Consider the following 26,009-nt stretch of genomic DNA (forward strand, 5'->3'; position numbering starts at 1 on the left):
TAAAAGTAATTATAGGTAGTTGCTGCAGTTGCATAATTTTCTATTCTAATGTATTATTTGCTGCTGGAAAGCAAATTCATGTGTTGTACCCAACCTAAAGATGTGTTGCAGGGTTATTTCATACATGGCAGATTTTCAAAGTCCTGCAATGATGACATTGATATAGTGCTGCTACTCTGTTATAACCTTTGTATATTCTTTAAGTGTAACAAATACTTCATTCATTGCTTGCCCTAAACTTTGCATTTGGTGACATTCTTGCTGCTGTGTTAATATCAGGTCTATTAAGCTGGACCTCATGGTCCATTACCCTTTCTTTAGATTTGACCCCATGAAGTTTAGGGGTCTTGAGCACAGTGTGAAAAAGCAAAGGGTTTCACTCTCACCCAAGGAGCTCATTAGGACTTTATAGAAACACAATAAATACTCACACAGTACTAACATTTGCACTGAGGGATGCTCACCAGACACACAGCCTGGTGTCAGAAGGTGTCCATTGTTCCCTTTATCCAGGCCTGCACACTAATTTAGCCTGCTAACTAAAGAGAGCACTCATTCGTAATCTGGCATTTTTTTCTTTGTAGGAAAGATTCACTTACTGGTATCCTAGCTTTGTGGGATTTTTTGGGAATCTTTCTCTGTCTTGATCCATTTCTTAATGCTTCCACTTACATTTTGGATTGCAAAATGGACCCCACAGTTCATGAAAGAATTCCAATGTGAACTGCTGACAGCAATATGTGGACTGGAGGCCTTCATTCTCTCATAAACTATATTTTAATTCATTAGTACCATTTGCCTTATTAAACACAGTTTTATAATGCAGGAAAATATTATTAGATTGGTTTAGGGGAGACCTGCCATCCACGGTGCAGGTCTTTAGCTTTAATTTTACAGTCTAGTTGCATTAACTCTCTGATATGCCTTCTAATATTTTTAATTTTACAGTGAAGAGTTATGTCATTACAGATGTCAACATTTGAGTATATCATATTATTATGCCAAGCCACTACCATAAGCAGGTCTCCCTCTTTAAAATATATTTCACTCTGAAACTGTCATGAAATGTCTTCCACAGGGTTGTAGGCAGAATGAAATGGGATTTCTATCCAGAAGTAGAAGCGGCTTGTTACTGCGAAGTCCATTCTCTAGGGATGGCTTTTATGAGGTATGGTTGGAGACTCCAAATCCACTATTCAAATTAATCAGATTTTCTTAGGCAGAATGCCTTTGGAACCCCCTACAAAGACTCTTTTCCTCCCCCCGCTACATTGCAAATTACTTAATGAAAACACTGGATTATAGGAAACAAAAGGGTTTTTTCCACTGATGTCAATCAAGCATTGATGGTTTTGTTTTTGTTTCTAAAACAAGGAAAAGAAGGGACAATTTTGTTTTACAAAGTCTGGATGAATCACCTCACTGCATAACTTCCCAAGAAAATTTCACTAGAGACTTGGAAAAAATATTGGCAACTCAACAATTTCCAATTTAAGACCATGTGCTAAGACTCAAATATAAACCAAACGAATCATCTTCTTTTACCAACCAGCTACTCTTTAAAGAGGAAATTGACTCAGAAGATGGGGTATGCTTTGCTTTGGCATATGCCTAGAACATTCACTAATCCTTTACTATGTGTTAGAAACTCAGCTATTCATATTATAGGTACAAAAATGAATAAGACTACTCTAGGTTTCAACAGCCTGGTGGGATAGACTCAACTAACCATCACACAACACAGCAACATGCACCAATGATGGAGGCTTGGCTGGGGAGGGGAGAGGTAAGGACAGAAGGAGAAGGGGAGAACTAAGTTTTGAAACAGGCAGTTCATGGGGGGAAAGGCATTATAAGCATATTGCACAGCATGAGGAAAAACACACAGGTATGAAAGTTCATGGTGTATTTAGGGAGTAGCTTATACTCAATGCCTGAAGCAAAAAGCTGGGAATTGGGGAAGTGATGAGAAATGTCCTTGGAAAAGTAATTTGGGGCTAGAGTATGAAAGGCTATTTCTGCTGATGACATTGAAGGATTTTAAGGATCCATTGATGGAGATGAGGGAAACCACTCATATGGTCAGATCCATGCTTTAGGAAGATAATTGATGGCAAGGAGGAAAATGATTTGGAGAAGAGAGTAATTCATTCATGGCTACATGTTATTGCAAGAATCCAGTAGGCAATCCCTGATGGTCTAACCTAGGAAGGTGGAAAAGGATAAGAAATCACATATTTAAGAGACATTTATGAAGTAGAATTAACGTAACTTAATGATCAACCTCATATGGAAATGAGCAGTGAGAAATAAGAAAAAGAGATAAGCCTAAAATCTCTAGGCTGGATGATTTCCAAGTAATTTCCAAGAGCAGGTTTTATGGAGAATATAAGTTTGGTTTTGAAGAAGCTGAGTTTGAAACACTAAGTGAAGAAGGACTTTAGGTTATTGGAAACATGAAACTCGACTCAGGAAAAATGTCAGGTAGTGTTTGGGACCCATCTTCATAGGTGTGAAAGTGGAAGTCATAGGAGCAGATGAAGTAATTCAGGAGAGAGGTGAAAAGGAAGTAGATTTCCTATTGCATATCATCGAAATGACAGAGCTTTCTGAGGTGCTGTGTTGAGAAACAATTTAAGGTCACCTTCAGATATGGTGGGAAAGAGTGCCATGAACGAGGACTAGGATCGTCATTGGTTCCAGAGATGGCAGTGATGGCACCTGTGCCAGATGTTAGCCATCCCCAGTGACTGAAGGAGGAGATTCAAGAACAACATCCCGAAGGACACCAGTCCTTCAGGGATGGTGGGAAACTTGTGCTGGCAAAAGAGAAAAAGCACTGTCAAGAGTTAGGAGAAAAATGACCCAGAACATAGTACTGTACTTAGTTCAGTGTCTCAGACATCATACTCAATAAATACTTGTTGAAGGAACGGATGGATTAATAAAGTGAAGTGTTGACAACTCTTTTGCAATTGGAGCAACATAAAAAATCAGCAGCATGGTCCATAACAATAATAGCAACATAGCCAGGTACCATTGGTTAAAGAAATTAATGCTTTGGTTAATTTCTTCATAAGAGCATGCTATTTTTCCACTTTTCACATAAAGATGGAAATTATTCTAGTGCATGACCATTTGGAATATTTGGAATAATTATCATCAAAATAGTAACAGCGAAAAGCTTGTATGATTTGATGTAGAAAATTAAATTGAGAAATTAAGTGTAGAAAATAATGGTTAAGGAAAAAATGGAAATGAAGGAAGGGTACTCTTTAGGAGGTATCCAGGGAACAGTGAGTTAAATCTTCTCTTTTATACCCTAAAAGACAAATTCTTTTAAGAATAAAAGGAAGATGCTCCACCTACCTAGATAATACAGAGATTCAACCAAATACCTGTAGCTTGCAGTGGGTAGGTAAATATCACTACTCTGCTCTTCAGGTTTTTTTGTGTGTGTGTTGTACACGGGCCTCTCACTGTTGTGGCCTCTCCCGTTGTGGAGCACAGGCTCCGGATGCGCAGGCTCAGCGGCCATGGCTCACGGGGCCAGCCGCTCCGCGGCATGTGGGATCTTCCTGGACCGGGGCATGAACCCGTGCCCCCTGTATCGGCAGGCGGACTCTCAACCACTGCACCACCAGGGAAGCCCCAGGTATTTTTTATTTGAAGAGACTTTGCCCTTGAAATTAGAGCCTAAAAATAATTAACCATTCATCCATTCATACTTTTTCCAAAGTATCAAACCTGTGTATGACACTGGTCAACCTGTTATGGGTGTGTGGCGGGGTAAACAAAAGGATGGCGGGGTTTAGAAACAAGTGGACTGTAGTTGCTACCATGAGGAGACAACCTTTTGGGACTGTATGACGTCTGCTGGATGGTGGTATATGTACGGAAGCAAGTGCCAACACAAAAACACAAATAACTAGAATATTCAGCAATTGTAATCCATAGGGCGAGGTAAAGTCCAAGGAAGGAAGAAATCACATCAATTTTATTGCAGGAAGGAAGACGATCTGAAAAGCTTCTTTGGAGAAGGTAGGATTTGCAGTGAGTCTTAAAGGAAAAACACATTTTAGTCCATGGGCGGTAGAAGATAAGGCAAGGCAGGTCATTTGAGTGAGGGCAAAGGAAGAGAAGTCTGGCAAGTTCTGGAAGAGGGAATGAACCCACTGAGCCAGAGAAGACACTTGAGGAATTCTGAATCTCTGACTCCTCTTTACCTCCCCATCTTACTCAGATCACCCCTCTGTGTCTCCTTTGGCTTTGGGTCAGGCATTGGCTGCCTCGGTTCCTGTCAAAGGAGAGAAAAATGGGAAGGTGCCCCCATGTCTGTTTCCATCTCTCACGTTTCATGATGCTTTGCTGATGCCGGCACAAGGTTTTGTAAGCCAGCTTCCCCCAGCTGTTGGAAGGAAGAATTTACTGATGTAAGTCTGAAAACCTCAAAGGACCTAAAACAAAAGACCACTCACTAAAAATGGGAAGACAGGAATTAGTTATCTTACATGTGCTGTGAGGAGGTGCTGGAGGAGAGACTCCAATATTTCTGAACTTATGTGGCTTTAATGGTTGGAAAATGTGATTTGTCTTTGGATAAAGGTCTCAGTTTCTTTTTCCTGGGAAGCACATTTTTTTTTGTTTTCTTCTTTTTTTGGTAAGCTTTTTAATCAGGCAGATGTGATGTACTCTACTTATTGTTCTAGGAGCAGCCCTGAATTGGTAATCTAAACTCAGCTATTTCTGACTGAGAGGCAGTGCAGCCTTGCTTAGATTAAATGCTGGACTTTTGACTTTCGTTTCCCAGAATTTGGTATAAGCTTCCTGATGACAAAATCTTTATTTTATGCTTCTTTATATCTGCCACATTTTATTTTACTTTGCTTAATACATGATTCTGTGTTGTTTGAATATGGCCTGACCCTCTACTTTACTCAGTTACCTAAACATATAACACTGACATAGAGGAAGCTCTGAGACAGATTTTCATTATCGCTTAATGGTTTTTATAGTTTAGATAAAACTTATTTTTTTAAAGTATAAAATTAATGCATACATTACAATTGCCAGAAGGTGGAAACAACCCATCTGTCCATTAACAGATTAATGGATAAACAAAATGTGGTATGCACATATAATGGAATATTATGCAGCCATAAAAAGAATGACAGGCACTTCCCTGGTAGTCCAGTGGTAAAGAATCCGCCTTACAATGCAGGGGACGCAGGTTCCATCTCTGGTCAGGGAACTAAGATCCCACATGCCACGGGGCAACTAAGCCTGCACACCACAACTACTGAGAGCCTGCCTGCTGCAAACTACAGAGCCCCCGCACTCTGGAACCCACACGCCACAACTACAGAGCCCACGTGCCCTGGGGCCTGCATGCCACAACTAGAGAAGAGAAAATCCGCCGCCACAACTAGAGAGAAGCCCACGCACTGCAATAAAAGATCCCGAATGCCTCAAAGAAGATCCCGTGTGCTGCAACTAAGACCTGACACAGCCAAAAATAAATAAAATAAATAAATAAATCTTTTTTAAAAAAGGGGAATGACATATTGATACATGCTCCGACATGGATAAACCTTGAAAACATCATGCTAACTAAAAGACATCAGACAAAGGCCACATCTTGTGTGATTCCATTTATATGAAATGTCCAGAACTGGCAAGTCCATAGGGACAGAAGGCAGATTAGTGGTTTTCAGACACTATGGAGAGTGGGGTGTGGGGAGTGAATGCTTAATATGTACAGAATTTTCCCTTTGAGGCAATGAGGAAGTTCTGGAACTGGGTAGCAGTGATGGTTGTGAAACATTGTGAATGAACTTGCTACCACTGAATTGTACACTTTAAAATGGTTAAAAAGTTACTTTTATGTTATGTCTATTTTCCCACAAAAAATAACTTAAAAAAATTAATTCATGCTCTTTATAGGAAATTTATCCCCAGCTAAATTAAATTCCTTGAGAGTTAAAGTTGCCAGATGAAATACTATATTTATACTAAAAAATTATTCTTTGTTTAGCTGAAGTTCAATTTTAATTGGATGTCTTGTATTTTTTATTTGTTAAATTTGGCAACCCTGCTGAGAGTGGAAAATTTGTTTTTGTCATTGCTTTATCCCAAGCACTTAGGACAGTATGTGGAACATGGTCCTTAATAAATATTTGTTACATGAATATAAATTTGAAAAGACATATAAATATAGAAACTAAATGATAGAAAGAAATTAAAATCATTCATAGATCCACTGACCAAGAAAAATAACTCATAGAGTTTTTGTCCATTTCTACCTAGAGCCTTTGGTTGTTGTCGTTACTTAGGACAACTGCATATCCTACTGTTTCATTGATGAGTTTAACATAAGCATCCAGCATACCCCAAACTCCCCTAATAAACAAAAATTTTAAAGCTGAACAATGATGTATCATGCAGATGTATCATAATTGGCTTATCTACTTTCATATTGTCTAATAATCTGCTGTTTTAAAATTTTCCAATGCTTTATATAATATATCAGTAAACATGCTGGTCTCTATATCTTCATTTTTGATTACCCTAAGATAAATGAATAGAAAAGGAGTTACTAGGTCAAAGGAAATAGATATCTTATGGCTTTTGCTCTGTTTTGAAAAACTGGTTTCCAAAGGGTAAGGTTAATATGTACTTCTACCTGTGATGAATTCAAGTGCTCATTTCACCACTTTGGCCAGTACCTTTATGACAGTTTAAAATCTTTGCTAATCTAGTAAATAAAATTTTGTTTAAATACTTAAAAAAATAAGTATTTAACAAATACTTATTTAACAAATAAGATGACTTTTTAGAAAATAAAAATTCAACATTTCCCCACATATTTGCCAATCTATCATTTATTCTTTTGTGACTAGCCTTTGATGATTTATTTAGTGGAAGGTCTTACTATTCTCATTAATTTATATGCATTTATTATAGATCAGAGATATGAATCCTTTACCTGCCATTATTTTAATAAATATTATTTTCAGTTTATTGTTAAATTTTGGTTGTTCTTTTTTGTGAGAGAGGTTTTACTCAAGAATAAGATTGCTCGTTTATTATATGTTACTATATCTTATGATTTCTTTTGGTCCGAAACATTCTGGCAGGGTCAACATCACCTCAGGGTCTCAGTATTTGCAGAGAAGACAAAAGGAATGAATGCAGAGAAAAAGCAAGAGAATTTGATCATTGGAGAGCAGCATTATCCAACTGGCTTCCCTTCTTCCCTGCTAGGGTTTTGCGTGTTTCAGTCAATCGTAGACTGAAGCCCTGTTCTAACTGCTTCAGTGTGTGTAGCCTTACTGTCAAGCCCAGCTGGGCCAGCACGTCTTTTCCAAATTTTTCATTTTGTAGAAAATTCGCTTTGCTTGTTTGATTCTGCTCACTTTTATACTCATTCTGTGTTTTTTGGCACTACAGGTAATTTTTCGTGGCACTTACACAATGGAAAGTTGAGCCTTGGAGAATTCATTTTAAGATATGATTATCAAGCACACCTCATAGCTAAGTTCAGGACTGCCCTTTAGGACACCCAAACTGATGCACTAAGAACAACTCAGCTCAGACTAACTGACGGTCCTGTGACAGCAGACCAGTGCACAAGGTGATCACCGGTGTATGGGAAGGAAATATAACTTCCACTTACATTTAGTATTGATCGCATTTTAAAGGTTTCATTATTTATTATTATATAATATTATGTATATAATATTTTAGTAAATAAATAAACTTCAATTGGAAGAATGGACTAATTGTTTTAATGATAAGGGAGAACAAAAATGCCTTGGAAATGACTGTAAGAGGTGACTGGGAAGTATGACCGTTGCGTTAAAGGGGAATCAAAGAAAAGAGTAAAAATGAAGGTAGCACTGAGTAGGGCTTCATTCCTATCTGTTAGTCCTCACAAAGCTGAATGACATTCAAAGGTTACTTTCTGTCAGATTATTTTTCCTTTCTTTTGAGAGTATATGAATGAAATCTGGTTGCACTGAGGAAACTTACTCAGGCAGGAGGTCTGAACTCTGCCAATGGTGAATCATTAATAATTTTAGAGCAAAAAACCTTTATGAGCCCAAACAGAATGATGTTATTTTAAACCAATTCAACTAAGTTTTATTTCTAAGAGATGTCCTGCTTAGCAATTAAAGAAGACAAATAAATGAACAGTTAGGCTTATGGGATAGGAGTTTCTGATATTTACTAAGTACGTGGCATTTTGTGAATTACAATTTTTTATCACTCTGAATTTCTTTTATCACAAGTCTGACATCAGCATATAACCAGATATCCAACATTTCTGCCATTCCTTCTTCCAAGTTTGTCACAGGAAACTAGGGAAAATGGTAGCTGTGTCTGCCTTGAGTCTGTCCCTTTTGTAGTGTCTGTCCAGCTTACAATGACTGCTTTACTTCCCTCCCATTCCACTGAGGCTGGGCCCCTGGTAGCCATGTTGAGAACTATGACCCTATCCTTCAAGAAAAGCTTTTATTTTCTTTATGGTGCTGACCACAACATGGTGGGAAGCCATATTCTTCCGTGAAGATTAAGAGGAATCTAATGACAAAAGAGAAAAATGAATGAAACAACACACAGAGAGAAGGAGAGCTGAGATTCTCGAATTCTTGAGATTCCTATTTTCAGTACCCATTAGCCCCGTCTTCCCTTGAATTCTGATAATTCCCTTGAATTCTCCTGAATTCCCTTGAATCATTACGTCTCTGTAATACATTCCTCTTTATTTTTGTTTTTAAAAGCTAGCTAGCTACGGGGGCTTCCCTGGTGGCGCAGTGGTTGAGAGTCTGCCTGCCGATGCAGGGGACACGGGTTCGTGCCCCAGTCCAGCCTGCGCGTCTGGAGCCTGTGCTCCGCAACGAGAGAGGCCACAACAGTGCGAGGCCCGCATACCGCAAAAAAAAAAAAAAAAAAAAAAAGCTAGCTACGATTGGTTTCAGATACCAGCAAGCAGAGTCCTGAGGAGTACACTACGTATATCTTGGCCTTCACAGCTTTAAAGTGTGGAAAAATATGCTGACAGGTAGAAGGCTGTTCACTCTTCCAACAGAAGTCACGCTGAAAATCCGAGTGTGGCCTTTGTTCCGCTTAATTCAGCAGTCACAATTTCCCTACAGGGTCCTTCACATATCTTTTAATAGTTTGTGTGATTGACTAGATTGCAGTTGCTAAAGCGGCCAAAGTCACTGGCTTTTATCCTGATGACAGTTACTTTTCAGTGTATTGCACGGCCAGAAACTTATTCTCTGCAATTAAACCATTTGTATTACTTTAAATGTGTCTGGGGTTCTGCAGGAGTGTTTTTCCAGTGAAGCCGTGGGCTCCTGGGAGCTTTCTTCTGCAGAAATAGAGAAACAGAGATTGGACAGTGGCCAGGCTTGAAGATCATAAGGGTTTCTTCTCTAATGTCCTATAGGATGGTGATGACAGCACACTTCTGAGGAGCAATAAGTTCCTTATGGGCAACTGGGAGCTCAACTTAGGTGTGATGTGGATAAATAGGAAATTACTTTGTATTCGGAATGGTGAGGTCTGAACATACTAGTTACACTTCGGCAAATAAGAAATTCTGCTTAACTCATCAGCAGACAGCTGCTCACATAATTTGATTTGAAGGATGCTGCAAGGTTTCTCTCTCCAAAAAATAACTTCCTCACAGAGGACATCGCCCACCCCTACAGGAAATTCCAACCCTCTTTGATCAGAGAATTTAAGGAGAGCCAGAAATTGTCCCCAGACGGTTAGTGTTAAACTGCAGATGTTATCTGGGAGCAAAGGAGAATCCTGAGGGTTTTATTGATCTCATTGTACAAGGCAAGCATTGGTTTATTATTAGACTAACGAACTGTTGCCTAGGAAACTAGAAAAGAGAAGAGGTGGGGTGAAAAGTGTGGGAGAGGGATAAGGTGAGAGGATGTTATCAAATAACTTGAGGTAAACATGGCCCCTCAGGGTCGAGCATGAAAGGTTGGCACAAGCAGTACCCATACAATGACCCCATTGTGGTTGGGATGCTACAGAGACAATGAAAGAGACCGAGGGCAGCATGAAGAAATGTCCTGGGTGAGGATAAAAAAGCAGAATGTCTCAAATACCTCAAAGGTTTACCTTGGCTATCTTGTTGATCAGAACAACTAGCTATTTGAAGAATTTATATTAATACATGAAATTATTCTCCTGGGTTCCTCAAATAGCCACTATCATTGTGAGACTATAAGGATCAAATCATAAATGACTACCTTTGTTCTTCTGCTCTTTTTTCTCCCAAAACATTACCTTCCCCTTACATGAAGGGTATTCATGGTGGCTATATACATATTGCTACAGTAGAATTGGATACAAACAGATTTATGCCCACACTAATTCACTATTGCCCAGAAGTTAACCCTGACAGTGGTGAAACTGGCATGTCTTTGGATTGGGGATGCCAGATGTAGCAAATAAAAATATAGGACCTTCAGTTAAATGTGAATTGTAAAGTCAAATTCAAATTTAACTGAGTGTTCTCATTTTACCTGGCAACTCTACTTTGGAACTAATGGGGAGTGTCTTTTTCTCATAAACTTGTCATATTTATATAGAAAGCAACTAAAACTGGTAATTAAAGATCCAATTCAATTCACGAAACAATTACTGAGCAGGCACTTCCTTTTTATGAAGTATTTATTGTGCAAGGTAGGCTTTGGGGAAATCAAACATGAGTAAAATATGATGACCGTTTCTCATATGCTTATAGTCTAAGGGGGAAAGCAGGGGTGTGAATAACCATCAATATTACAAGGCAGAAGGAAATGTGCCAAACAGAGTGTATTAAGACTTCAGAGGAAGGTATGATTAACTGTGATAGAAAGAATCTGTATAGGATTTTGTGAACAGAGAAGGGAGGAAGGGTATTCCAGGCTCAGGGAAGAGTAAATATGAGCAAACACTTGAAGGAATGAATAGTCATAGTGCATGTTTGAGAAGTGGCGAACACACCAGTGTCTATAGCGCAGAATGTACAGAGAAATGAGAAGGAGTTGATGCTGAAAAATGTAGGGTAGGGCTGAATGAAGAAGGCTCTCAAACTTATGCTAACAGTTAAGATTTTTCTTTCATGGCAAAAGTGTGGAGGTGTAGGAGGCCTAAGTATTTACTCTAAATTGAGAAGAGCATAATCCATCCTGTGTTTCCGGATGAGAAATCTATAGCAATGTAATGATGGTTTGGTGAGGCAAGAGCTTAGAGGCAGGGAGTTAGCTTAGCAGGATGATTGCAATTATCGTCGAATGAGGAATTATGATTTTAGTAAAAAGTACCCAGTCTCTCTTTAATGTACTGAAAAGCCTACTTTCTGGTTTTGAAGTGGGGTAAGAGCCCCTTCAATGCCCCTTCTGTTGTTGATCCTGGCCTCTGAGGTCACACTTGGCCCAGACCAGCATTTCTCTCCCTGTAGCTGGCAGCTCTGTGGATCACAGGCTACAATGTTCCCCTACACATCTAAGTGGTCCACAGACCAGTTCCTGGGATCACAAATATTCCTGGACCTCTCTGGACTCACTGCTCTGTTCCCAAGTAAAGGGAAGTGCTTGTGATAGTTACAGGGAATGGGAGAGGCATGGATAGATTACTTTCCAAGAATATCTTCCCTCCATAAATTTGTGACTTCAGGTTCTTTATAGAAGCATTAATTTTATTTTACAATTAAGCATGTATCCTCAGAGCAACGGTAATGCTACCTTAATTTGAGTTTTTGTACTAACCACCTTTATATCTGTAACAAGAGATAAAACAAATCAATACCCATAATTATAGCTAAAACTCATTAACAATTACTGGACACAAGATTTTTTAGCACTGTATTAAGATGCCATTAAAAGATGCCATTTTCACTTATTAATTTGGTAAAGATTAAGAAGAAATAACACTAAATGGTTTTGATATAGTCTTATGTACTACTGGTAGGATGAAAATTGGTAAGACTTTTCTGGAAGGCCATTTTTCAGTAAGTGAAATTTTTGTGCTCCACAATTTCTAAATTGTATGTGAGGGAATTTGTGCCAAAGAAATAATTAGAAATGTATACAAAGATTATTGTATAAGGATGTTCATTACAATGTTAGTACTGGAAAATGAAAAAGACCGGATTGCTTAACAATATGAGATTTGAGAATTGTTTTTTTAATTGTGCTACAAGGATATTGGAGACTGGAAGGTGATGACTTTTTTGTTCTTTCTTTATATTTCTTTGGAAAAGGTATTAAAATGTTTAAAAATGCTCTTCATGTTAACTAAGACACTACAGATCATAATACAAATATTATTAAATTTGTATTATAATTTAAAGAAATTATTTAAATTTCCTGAACTTATTATTCTTTATTCTCTACTATATCCATACAGTGGAAGAATAAATATGGCTTAAAAGTTTAGCAGTTAATTTTTTTGTCTCTTCAATTAGCAATGAATATTCTTCAAATCATAAATTTTAGGAATTATTATTATGTAATAAGTATTTGTACTTATGTAATTCAGCCCATCAGATAAGTCTTGTCATATTATTAATGATTTTTTCTCTTTGAGTCTTTTTCCATATGCTCGATTCAGGCTGTAGTGAGACAGTTAAAAAATTTTTTTTTTCTCTAAAATTTGTCTTATTTTTGAATGAGAAAATAGAAGAGATTTGAGCACCTAGCCAACTCATCAAATTCTTTTTTCCTTGGTTAAAAGAAATACCAAAAAAATTATCTTGAGTTCTATTGCTGATTTAATTTGCTCCTGTTGAGTCTTTAGTTTTTATTTCTCCCTCAACACAAAAACTTGGTTTCACTTAGTCTTTTCGAGTCTAGTGGGCTCTCTGTCTAAATTTTTCTATCTACCTGACAGTCAAAAGAACTCCTGGTTTCTATAAGGATTAAGTCAGGAAGCAGTTTTTAACTACAACAAATTGAAATGTTTGCACAAGGAAGTGTTGCTTTTATAAGTGATGGGAAACTTCAAATTTGATTACAAGCAACCTTTGGCTTCCTATCTGTTCAACAATAGGCCATGTTGTTAAGGGCAATTTCCATGCACAGCATGTGGGTCCCATTTTTTCATCCTTAGACATGGTTGTTTACTGTTCAGCGCTGTTTATGCATTTTAATCAGGCTTTTTCAGTCTCCCTTAATAAATCACTACAAAGCGAATGTACCAAAACAAGAACTATTATGCAGTATTGGTTGCCCTTACACATTATTTGTTGCCCTGGAGTTTCGCTCAGTACCCAAATTTAAAAAATAATGATGACAAGAACAAAATCCATAGCCAAGAGAATTATATTTAGAATTGCAACATTTCTGGCTAAATACCCTCTTTGAGCTCCATTCTTTAACAGTAGGAGCCTGACTTTAAAATTCAGTTCAAGCAAGAATGACTTAACAATTGGAACCTGCCATCAGTTCTGGGGACTGAAAGTCTTTTTGATGGGATGAAGCTGACAGCCTAGTTCCTGCCTGGCAGGCTTTCACATGAAATGAGCCTGTATTAGTATAGATAAATGTTTAGACATTCAGGTGTCTTGCTGTCTGAGAAGAGTATTACCGGTTAAGGCAATGGTAAGCAGAAGAAAAAGGAGTTTTCAGGCATTTATGCCTGAGTGAGAAAAGACAATGACGTGTTAGCATCATCTGGCAAGCAGGCAAAAGGAACAGTTTGACCTATCTCTCTTCCCTCCTTAAAGCTAAACTTTCATTTGCTTCTAAACAAACTAAGACAGAAGTACAAATTTTCCTCCAAGAATTTTTTGTTGTTGTTGAGTTAAATGGTTTTTCTTAACTTTGGTTTCCAGCATCAAAGACAGATTATAATAAGCTATAATATTTTAAAGCCCAGGCCAGAGGTAAGATGCCTTGAAGGAAAAAGAAGGCAAGGGGCATTGTACAATGTAGATTTGTATTTTAAAACATGACAGCACTTAGAATTTAGATCCAATGATCAACACTGATGTATTTTAGAATAGTCACTGGAAAATTAACAGAATAAATATGTATTAAAATTGGATGCTCAGGAGGAGAGCTTACCAAAAATAGGAATTCCCAGAAAATACTTTAAGTGAATAGATGGTCCCCAAACCAAGTAGTTATTTGGAAATATTGATGCTAACCTACTTTGAAAAATAACTTGTATTTTCCTTTGACATCACTGGGTAAAATCTGCTGGAGTCCCATGTAATTCAGCAGAGGCAGATGCTGTGCATAATTCCTCACAAACCCAGCCAGCCAAGGTGCTGTTTTGGACATGGCCTGGAGAAAATACTTCATGAGTGAGAAATCAAATTGTCGTGTTTTAATTAAGAGGTAGAATAAAGTGTTTAAGGACCTTTTCTGAAAGTATTAATCATGAAAGTGACAGACACACTTTTAGGGGTGTTCTGATTTAAATTCCTGCACATCCAATGGTATGGTACAAAAATATTCCACCTTGACATTTAATTTACAAGTTTTCTAAATGATATCAAAATGCCCAGAACTTCACTCTTTACCTCTTTCTTTTTGCCTATAAATTTTTAGTCTTTTTTTTCAAATAATTTTTTTCTCTAACCCAAGTCCTCAATAGTTGATTCCTTTCCTCATGATGCCCCCACCCAGCTCTTGGTTGCACTAGGGATTAAAGTAACCTGGAAAATATTATCTTTTCACAACAAGTTAATTTAGTCTCTCAGGAAATTCATCACAATTCTCTTTCTTAGTCCATTTTGAGGCACAGACTGTTAACTCCTAATGTTGATTCACCCCTTTCTCTTCAGTGAATGAACACACTTATGCATAGGTAAAGAACTACATTTCCCAGTCTTCTGTGTCTAGGTGTGATGATGTGACTATGTTCCAGCCAATAAAAGGTAAATAGAAGTATCGTGTGGATCCTCCAAGAAGTCCTTCTAAGAGAAAGGAGTTCTCTTCCTCTAGCCCCTGTGCTCACCCCTAAATCCAACTGCCTGGAATATACATGTGATGTTGGAGCTCTAGCAGCCATATGGACCTTGAGGATTAGAATCACATCCTAAGATGGCAGAATGGTAAACTGGAAGGATCCTGAGCCTTGGATAAATTTATGGAGCTATGCTTCCAGTCCTGAGCAGTATTAGGTTTCTCTGTTACACACAACTGAAATAATCCTAATGGATACACCTGACTGAAGTACAGGAAAATTTTTTTTTAAATGGAGATTTTGATATGATTAGCAGAAACTTACTAAACTATTTTAAAAAAAAGGTCACAAAGGAAAAGAGACAGCTTAACCCAGATGGAATTTTTATGCTCAGCAATTTTCCTTTTGGGTATGTGTTTTTGATCATTAAGTATCATTTGAACCTGTGAGTGTTTATGATTTGGATAAATTCTCCGTCTGGTCTATGGTAAAATCATTGATTGGCAAACTATATAGAATTATTGGCATAAGACTTTGAATTGAATGCTGCCAGACATCTGGGGAGCATGTTGGGGACTTGGGTTTTTATCTGGTTTGGTCAGTACAAAGCATTTCTTTAAAGTTCTGTTTGCCTTAGTAGTTTGGTTTTGGACTGCTCACAGCTAAAAAGAAACACATTTCCTAAATATATTAATCAGGATAATATTATGCTTATTTTATTAGTAGTAGTATTGCTAGCATTTACTGAGTTCTTATTACATGTAAGTGCTTTGCTAAGCACTTTACCTATATAACTTTATTTAATTCTTTCATTTATAAGATAGAGATATAATTGTTTTCCTCATTTTATAACTGAGGAGATCAAAGCCCAGAAAGCATATCAGTGGCTTTAGGAAATGGAAGATAAGGCAATTTAGACTTATCTCAGACAACTAGAAAAGGTGGGGGGAACCCCAAAAACATTTGCTTGAACATACCAGATTGCTGATGAGGTAGTGAATAATTATAGCCCCCAATCCAGAAGAACACAGAAATAGAGAAATATGAGTTTAGTATCTGAGGAAAGAGTGTACAGGAAGAGGGGAACATTTCCCTGTTGGAACTTGAAAGTTTGCAAAAGATGGCTGAGAGGAGTGCTTTTGATTGGTTCACAGGGCTAGAGCAACAAAAGTTGGAGTCAAGGACCTGTTAAGGTTGAGGGTTTAGGTGAACACTTTGGCTTGGGACCCTGAAGGGATACACTTTACTAACAAAGTTGAACCATAAGCAATCTAGTCCTCACATCTATCTGTCCTAGAAAATCTCAATTCTTGAAGTTGATTAAAGGTAATTCTGGATTGCTAAAATCCTTAGGTGCCTGGCAAAAACAAATGGAAAGTCCTCTCTGGAGAAAGGTAACTTTATCCTAGGTCTCAAATCATTTCACAAACAAATTTTTATATACAATGTGTGGTACACAATGAAAGATAACATGACACATAAGGAGACTAGTTAGCATAAAGAGAATCAGCAGAAACAACATATAAAAAACCCAGAACCCCAGAAGCTTCAGATATTAAATTAGTAAGGCACTGGTTTTAAAATAACTTGGTTGCCAAGTTCAAGGAGATAAAAAATAAAATTAAAAAAATTCAGTTGAGAGCTAGAAACTACCAAAAAAAAAATGACATGGCACATTTGACACCTACAAAATATTCTTACCCAAATATAAATTTTATAAGCAAAAAATACAGCAATCAAAGTTAAGAAATTAATGGATTGATTAAAAAGTGTATTAGACACAAATGAAGAGAGAATTGGTGAAAAAAGAGTTCAGAAGAAAATATCCAAACTTCAGATGGAGAAATAAGGCAAAATATGAGGCAAAAGAGAAAGGAGAAAAGAAACATAAGGAAAGAATGTAAGAATTCTAATAGATTATTACATAAGAATATCTAATCTATATTTAGCTGCAGTATCAGAAAAGATAACAAAGAAAATGGATAGAAGCAATATTTGAAGAGATAATGGCTGACTTTTTCCAAAAATTGCTGAAAGACAACAAATCACAAGTTTAAGAAACTGTATAGGGACTTCCCTGGTGGTCCAGTAGTTAAGACTCTGTGCACCCAATGCAGGGGGCCTGGGTTCAATCCCTGGTCAGGGAACTAGATCTCACGTGCTGCAACTAAGAGCCTGCATGTGGCAACGAAGATCTCGCATGTTGCAACTAAGACCTGGAGCAGCCAAATAAATAAGTAAATAAAGAACTATTTTTTTTGTTTTAAAAGAAACTATATAACTGCATTCAGGATAAATAAAATGAGATCCACAACTGGATACATCATAGTAAATTTGAAAAAAATAAACAATTAAAAAGAAGAAAAACACCCAGGGAAAAAAGAGATTACCATTAAAGTAATAACAGTCTGAGAGTTGATCTCTCAATTGTAGCAGTGAAAGTCAGAAGGCAATTGTATGAAACCTCTGATATGCCAATCTAGAATTATGTACCCAATTAAAATATCCTTCCAGAGTAAAGACAAAATTTAAAAAATGGAGAAAACTCATTACCAGCAGATCCATAGTATATGAAACCTGAAACTTTCTTCAGGAAGAAGGAAATGATGGTAAATAGAAAGAGATTAAGGAAGGGAAAAAGAATAATAGAAACGGTGAAAATTTGGGTAAATGTAAATAAATACCAACTGTATAAAACAATAGTTATCATGACTTATGTAGTTTAAATACATATATAGAATTGATAGCATATAAATTGGGAACAGAGTTAATGGTGTTAAAGTATTCCAAGATCATTTCATTGTCTCAGAAGGGAGTAAAAGCATCAACTAAGATTAGACTTTGATAAGTTAAGTATGCATATTGAAATCTCTGAATAATCACTAAAGAATGATAAAAGATAGTACAACAAATTTCCAAGCTAACTGAGGAAAACTATGAAATAATAAAAAAACAATTGATCCAAAATAATGGAAGAAAGGAGAGAAGAAGGAACATATAAGAGATAAATTTTAAAAACTTAGTAAAATGGCATATTTTTATTCAAGTAAACCAATGTTTACATTAAATAGTAATGGATTAAATACCCCAATTAAAAGACAAAGATTGGGGCTTCCCTGGTGGCACAGTGGTTGAGAGTCCGCCTGCCGATGCAGGGGACACGGGTTCGTGTCCCGGTCCAGGAAGATCCCACATGCCGCGGAGCGGCTGAGCCCGTGAGCCATGGCTGCTGAGCCTGTGCGTCCTGAGCCTGTGCTCCACAATAGGAGAGGCCACAACAGTGAGAGGCCCACGTACCGCAAAAAAAAAAAAAAAAAAAAAAGACAAAGATTGTCAGACCAGATCAAAATATACAACCATGTATCTTTATAAGAGATTCATCTAAAGCACGTATGCCAGGTAAAAGGGTAGAAAAGGCTCATTTTTATAGGAAGATAAGACAACTGTAAAAGTGTATGAAATTAATAATGTGACCTCAAAATATACAAAGAAAAAAATTGACAAAACAACAAGGAAGAAAGGACAAAGCCACAATTACAATGAGTGTTATAAAAAAGCAAACCAAACATAAAACTAAACAAAGCAAGGATATGGAAGAATCGATCAACACAATTAACAATCTAGACATAATGGAAATAGATGTACCACTCTGCCCAACAACTGCAGAATGTACATTATTTTTAATTGTGTACAGAATATTTACAAAGATTGAACATATACTGGGCCATAAACAAAGTGTCAACCCATTTCAAATGATGTTTTCACACAAAAATACAAGCTAAAAAAATGATAAAAAGATAACTTGAAAATCTCAACATATTAGGCAACTAAAAATACACTTGTAAATAATCCATATGTCAAAGAAGAAATTACACTGGAAATTAGAAAATATTTTTAACTAATTGAGAATGAAAATAATACAAATTTAAAACGTGTAGTAAAAGCAGTGCTTAGAAAATACACAGCCTTAAAGGCAAATACTTGAAAAAAGTCTGAAATTAACGATCTAAGTATATATCTCAAGGAGTTAGAAAAAGAATAGCAAAATAAACTCAAAGAAAGCAAATAGCAGGAAATAATGAATATAAAAGCAGAAACTAATGAAATAGAAAGCAAAAAGACTAATTAAGAAAAAAATGTAGAAGACATGAATAATATGTTACAAATAAAAAGGGAACATTTTTACAAATCATGCACATATTAAAAAGATAGTAAAAGGATGTTAAAAATAATTTTATACCAGTATAGTAGTAAATAAGGTGAAATAGATACATTCTTGAAAAATATATTTGGTCCAATACTAACCCAAAAAGAAACAGAAAATCTGGATATTCTTACAGTTATTAAAAAAAATTAATTTGAAATTAAAATTTTTCCTACAAAGAAAGCTCCAAGCCCACATAGTATAACTGGCAATTTCTAAAATACATTTAAGAAAGAAATATTTCCACTCTTGCAAACTCTTCCAGCAAATTTGAAAAAGACTTATGAACTTGTTTTAACAAGCTAGCATATCTTCAATCCAAAAATCTGACAAGGACATTATGAGAAAGGAAAATTAAAGGTCAATCTTATTTATAAACATGGATGAACATAGCAAATCAAATTCAACAATAATATCCAAAGTAGATAATAGTTTAATTATATCATAAACAAGTTGGGTTTCCAAAAATTCTAGGTTAGATACAATCTGTAAATGAATTAGTATGATTTGTCACATTAACAAAGTAAAGGAGAAACATATGATCATTTCAAAAGATGCAGAAAATTTAACCTCCATTTATAATTTAAAAAATGCTTTTAGAAAACTAGGAATGGTTTACTGATAAAGGGTTTCTAAAAACCCCTATAGATATCATCAAACTTGATAATGGTGAAATGTTGAAAGCCTTCCCTTGAAATAAAAAACAAGACAAGGGTATCTGCTACCATTGTATCTATCTAGTATTGAACTGGAGAGTATACTAAGATATTCTTATATGCATGTAACAGAATGGCCTAATGCCCTACAAAATATGGATTAAATAATGAGAAAATTTTAAAATCTAACATAACAGGAACTCTGATAAAAAGCTCCTGGACTTGCCCAGTGGCTCAGTGATGCTGTCAAGGACCCAGGCTATTTCTCCTTTGTTCCCCTCAGGTTGGCTCTTTGGCGTATCCTTTCATAGTTCACAAGATGGCTGCCACAGCTTCAGGCATCAGAGACAGAACAATATTTGGCCAAAGAAGAACTGCATTGCATTGCCTCCTATTCTCCATTTAACAGGGAGGGAAACCTGTCCTAGGATATCTCTGGCAGGCTTTCTTTACATCCCATTGGATAGGATTGGATCTCAGGCCAGTACTTAACTTCAAGGGAAGCCACAAGAAGCATTGGTATTTTTGGCCTCTACAGGGGTGTGAAGGCTCTGTCAGCCAGAAAAAAGGCAGAGGAGAATAGGTAGAGAATGTATTTTGTATAATGAACAATAATGTCTGCCACAGACAGCTGAAGTAACTCACCGAAGGTCACATTTCTAGTAAGTGGTAGAGCTGGGATTTGAACTGTGGCAGCCCAACTCCAGAGAGGTGACACTATGAAAGCTTATACATTCTTAGCCTAGTATATGACTTTTAAAGCAATGTATTTTAACTATAATTTAATTCTCCACCCAGAACCCATAAAATTATCTGAATACATTGACTCTCAGTGCCACCCTCAAAGTCTTTGTAGTACTCTATTACAGTATTCACGGCAATTAATTGACAATCGTTGAAAAGCTTAAATAAGCTAAAATTCATCTGTTTTCCACAGAAAAATTTTAATTTCACAGAGAACTTTTTTGGAAATAATTATTTATAACATTTGGGAATTTAAAAATCAATCTATTATGTGTGTTTGAAAGAAAGTGAGAACAGCTCATCAACTTTGAAAAGCAGTAATATGCATACAAATCACATAAAAGGTTTATAATAAGATGATTAAATATCACTAAGCAGAAAAAGAAACACAAAATACAAGGACACTTTTAAAAATAAAATGGGTACATCTTAAAATAAATCTTTTCAGCAAAGTTAAAATAGAATATGCTTATGCAGGAAAAAAGTTTTAAAATTGTGAAATCATATTCTCATTTACAATACACATAAATTATATGAATACTATTAAATTGCGTTATAACAGAACATTTATACCTATTGATCACCTGTTGTAATAATAACAGATACAGTTAATTGATTTAAAATGTTCTTAAGTCATTTTAATTACATAAAAAATTAGTTTTTATAAGCATACGTGTGTGTGCATGTGTATATTTAAAATTGGTAAACAAAATAACTTTGTGAAATTAAGTTACTCTTGGCCCTAATCATTACTATGAGACCAGAGTCTTATAGCTTCCATACTCCATAGTTGTATTTTTATATTGAAACAAGACCACGTAAATGCTAAGTTTTTCCAATTTCCAGCCCAACTTGGGCAGTATTTTATTTTTGCATCTCATGTGGGTATTTCCATGGTTTACAAATCAAAAATGACTCTTCACTGCTCTATGCTGTCTAACCCCAAAAGGCACTGGCCAGACTTGTTTGGGATTGAGGAGAATGAGGTAGAGGCAGCAGGACTAGCTCTACCTGGGTCTTCCATAGGTTATTTACCACCATCATAGATATAGTGCTGAAGTCTGGAGGCCTCAGGGTGAATAAAGGGGAGAATTTAATTACGTTTCTATTGACCTTTGACAACAGTTCTGGGTACTATGGAGAATAGGAGCCACCCTATATTTGCAGTTCGGGAGCTCATAATCTATTGTGCGAGAAATATTATACATAAATGAATAGGTAAGTGGCAGATTACGTTAGACAATTATAGAGGTATGTGAAGGGATGAATCCTGACTTGGTAAGAATATGGGGAAATTTTCTAGAGGAAGCAGGAGAGAATAGTGATAAAGCCATATTGTGTAGAAGGATCAGGTTGGAGCAATAGGTATATCAGTGTGTGGAAGATTTTAAATTGAATAGGTAGAGGATTTCAGGGAAGTATGCTTGAGATCAGACTGGAAAAGTAGGAACCAAATTCCCTACCAAATCCCTTTTATGCCATACTTCCCCCACTGAAATCATCACAAGAAGTCTAAGCCCTTAAAATCTTCCTGCATTGCCTAGACCCTTGCTGTCACTGTACATCCAATAATCGAACCCAAATTCCACCCCTCCTTAACCCTCAAATCCTTCCACTATGCCCTTTGGAACTTTTCATTGTCATCAGCAAAGTCCCCTCCATCCTCAAATTCCTTCTCTGAAGGCTCCAGCCACCTTGCTCTAACCAAAATCTTGTACTTCCCTAAGAACAGAGCATCACACAAGCCTTCTCAAAGTGATGGCTGCTTCCACCTCCATCTTGAAAACCACTGGACCTGAAAGTGGGATAGTTGCCCTTTTACTCCTTTCTGTTGTTTCCTAACAATCGTACTTACCTCCTTGCCTAAAAAAATTCTCTTCTTTTGAAGAATTATATTGGTTTATCAACCTTCTTTTGAAGAACTATATTGGTTTATCAACCTTCACTCCACACTGCAGGCATCCACGGTCCTTCTGGTCACTTTTCCTTATTCACTGAAGATTTTAACACATCCCTTACTTCTTTTCAGATGACTGCACGTGACTCAATGAACTGTCATCATTCTTGGCCATTTCTGTTTCCACCTGACTGTTTCATCCCAAACCCTGAAATTTCAGTTCCTTCCTGACCTCCTTCCCCCCTGTGATCTTGTCTTTACTCCACCCTGGCAACCTACTTCCACAGAACTTCTCATTGCCAAACAACGAAAACAACCACCACCATCACCCATTCCCTGTTTTAATCAGGTCAGGCTTCTATAACAGAATACCATAGACTGGGTGGCTTAAACAAAAAACATTTATTTCTCATAGTCTGGAGGCTGGGAAGTCCAAGATCAAGGCACCAGTAGATCCGGTGTTTGGTGAAGGCACTCCTTCTGGTTTGCAGACAGTCATCTTTCTCTTGTATCCTCACATGGCTGAGAGAAAAATTATCTCTCTGGAGTCTCTTCTTATAAGAACACTCATCGCATGCCTGAGGGCTCCATGACCTAATTCCTTCCCAAAGTCTCCACCTCCTAATATAATCACATTGGGAGTTACGATTTCAGCATATGAATTTTGAGGGGAAACAAATATTCAGTCTGTAGCACTCCTAATAGCAAGCATCCTACTCTCTAGAAAGGACCACTTACTATCCTTTTAGCTTAGTGCTTCAAACACTAAGATTTTAACAATTCTTTGAGCCCAGAGGGACTCTTGATTCATTGACCTCACCAACTTTTTCAGTTCATCACCCACTCTATATACTCATACCTCTTTTTACCTAGCTTAGGTTCCATTGTTAATAATCATAATCACTCCTTTCCCTCTAATCTCTGCTTCTTGCCCTTCTGTCCCCCTGTTATACTCAGTGGTGAAACGCAAACCATGTTTAAGTCCAATTCTCCGTCTGCTCTGCTCCTGCTCTGGTGCAGCTAAACTCACAATCATACAGAATGCTCTCACTTTAAATTTATGACCACAGATCTCAAGTGGGATATCCAACATTTGTCTAGCCACTTCACTTTCTTATTCTCTGAGACTACTTTATGAAAAACACTGTCTCCTTTGTCCTCAAATATAATATTAAACTCCTACTCCACTCATTCATTGTTGATACCTTTATTTATTTCACTAAATAGAAAAGTAATTAGCTAAGAACTTATTTTCCCACCAACAAATCTACTAATCAATTTATGTCTGTATTCACAGTTTCTGCCTTTCCACCTGCTGAAACAGATGAATTGTCCGGACTCCTATGTAAGGCCAAGTAACCTGGTCGTACATGGACCCAGTAGTCCAGTTGTGCAGGTGAGGATCTTCTCACCTTCTCGTCCTTGGACTTAGCTCTTGTAATTATCCCTTCTTTTTCCTGAAATAGCACGTTTTCCTTAACACTGGGTTATTCTTGTTAGTCCCTTAGAAAATGCAGCAAAACAGAAAACCTCACTCATTTCCATTCAGGTACTGCTCCATCACTCCGCTCCCCTTTAAAATAAAACTCTTCAGGAGATTTCCTTAAATGCATTGCCACTCCTTCTTCATCTCCTATATTCTTTTTTTATTGAAGTACAATGTTGATTTACAATGTTGTGTTAGGTTCAGGTGTTCAGCAAAGTGATTTGTTTCTTTATATTCTTTTTCAGATTCTTTTCCATTATAGGTTATTACAAGATATTGAATATAGTTCCCTGTGCTATACAGTAGGGCCTTGTTGGTTACCTATTTTATATATGGTAGTATGTATCTGTTAATCCCACACTCCTAATTTATCTCTCTCCCTTTCTCCTTTGTTAACCATAAGTTTGTTTTCTATCTGTGAGTTTATTTCTGTTTTGCAAATAAGTTCACTTGTATCGTTTTTTTTAGATTTCACATATAAATGATACCATACGGTATTTGTCTTTCTCTGTCTGACTTACTTCACTTTGTATGATAATCTCTAGGTCCATCCAATGAAAAATGGCATTATCTCATTCTTCTTTATGGCTGAGTAATATTCCATTGTACATATATACCACATCGTCTTTATACATTCATCTGTCGATGGACATTTAGGTTGCTTCCATGTCTTGGCTACTATAAATAGTGCTCCTATACACTTTTGAACCCATTACAATCAGGCTTTAGTCTTCCTGACTGGACTAAAATAATAATTGTTAAGGTCCCTAAAAATCTCAATTTTGCCAGATCTAAGAGTCAGTTCTTTTAAAAATGTATTTCCAATTTAAAAAGTAAAGAAAAAAGAACTTGGCAGGAGAGTTTGGTCTAGAAGAGTCTTGCTACTCAGCACAATCCATGAATAAGCAGCATCTACATTACCTGGGATCTTATTAGAAATGTAGACTCTCAGGTCCCATCCCAGACCTTGGGCAACCTCTCTGAGCATCAGTTATCTCTAAAACGGGTAATAGTCAATTCTTGATCCCCATGTTACTCAGTCTTATTGCAGCAGCTGACTAGTTGATTCTCCTTCCTTCTTGAACTGCTTTCTTTACTTGGCTTCTGGGATGACACATGGTCCTGGTTTCCCTTTTACCTTACCTGCAACTCCTAGTCAGTCTCTTTTGCTAAAAACTCTTCTACTTCTTTACCTGTAATTGTTGGAGTGCCCATGGCATGCTTTTTCACTCTTGTCCTAACCATTGTGAACACACTAATTGTAAATATTCCCAAGATGTGATTCCTGGAGGCTATGGGTCATCACCTCTGGCTTCAGGCAGTTTTGTCTATTTGCCTCTTCGAGTGTACAAATAGTATGATTTTCAATGTGGGCTACAACATGAAAATGACTGGAAAGCACTGTTCTATATGATCTCACCCAATTGCTTAGTTTTAAATATCATTTCTATATTGGTGATTTCCAAATTTATATCTCCAGCCCCAACTTTCCCCTGAACTCCAAACTCCTGCATCCAATTCCCTAAGCAACATCTCCACCTGTATGTCTAACATACAGGCATCCCAAACTAAAAATACCAAAAATTGATCTCATAGCACCTCACGGCATTCAGGTAAAATGAACAAAGGAGGAGTCCTTGATTCCCCAGAACATCAGCAAATCTGGGAGCTAAATTCAAAATAGTCCCCAAATATGACCATTTCTCATTGCTTCCATTACCTCACCCTAGTCCACACCAGCATTATCCTCACTTGGACCCCTGCAATTCCCTTCCAGTTTCCCTACTTAGGGGCTTGAGTGACTATTGTACAATGTAAACCAAAACCTAACTGCCCTGCTCTTGACCTTCCATTGGTTGCCCATCATACTTAGAATAAAATTGAAAGTACTTGGATGGCTTATTAAGCTATACACGATCTAGTTCCAGGCTGTTGCTCCAACATCAATTCCTCTCTCTCCCCAGCTAACCATGCCTCATTCACACTGGCCTCTCCTTACTGTCCTTCAAAACCACCAAGTGTGCAGTCACTCAGGCCTTGTACTTGCTGTTGCTCAGCTGCTAATCCTCTGTCCTAGGTATTTTCATGACTTGT

Source organism: Mesoplodon bidens (genome assembly GCF_964165515.1).
Source record: "Mesoplodon bidens genome assembly, chromosome: 11".
In the NCBI taxonomy this organism is placed as follows: Eukaryota; Metazoa; Chordata; class Mammalia; order Artiodactyla; family Ziphiidae; genus Mesoplodon; species Mesoplodon bidens.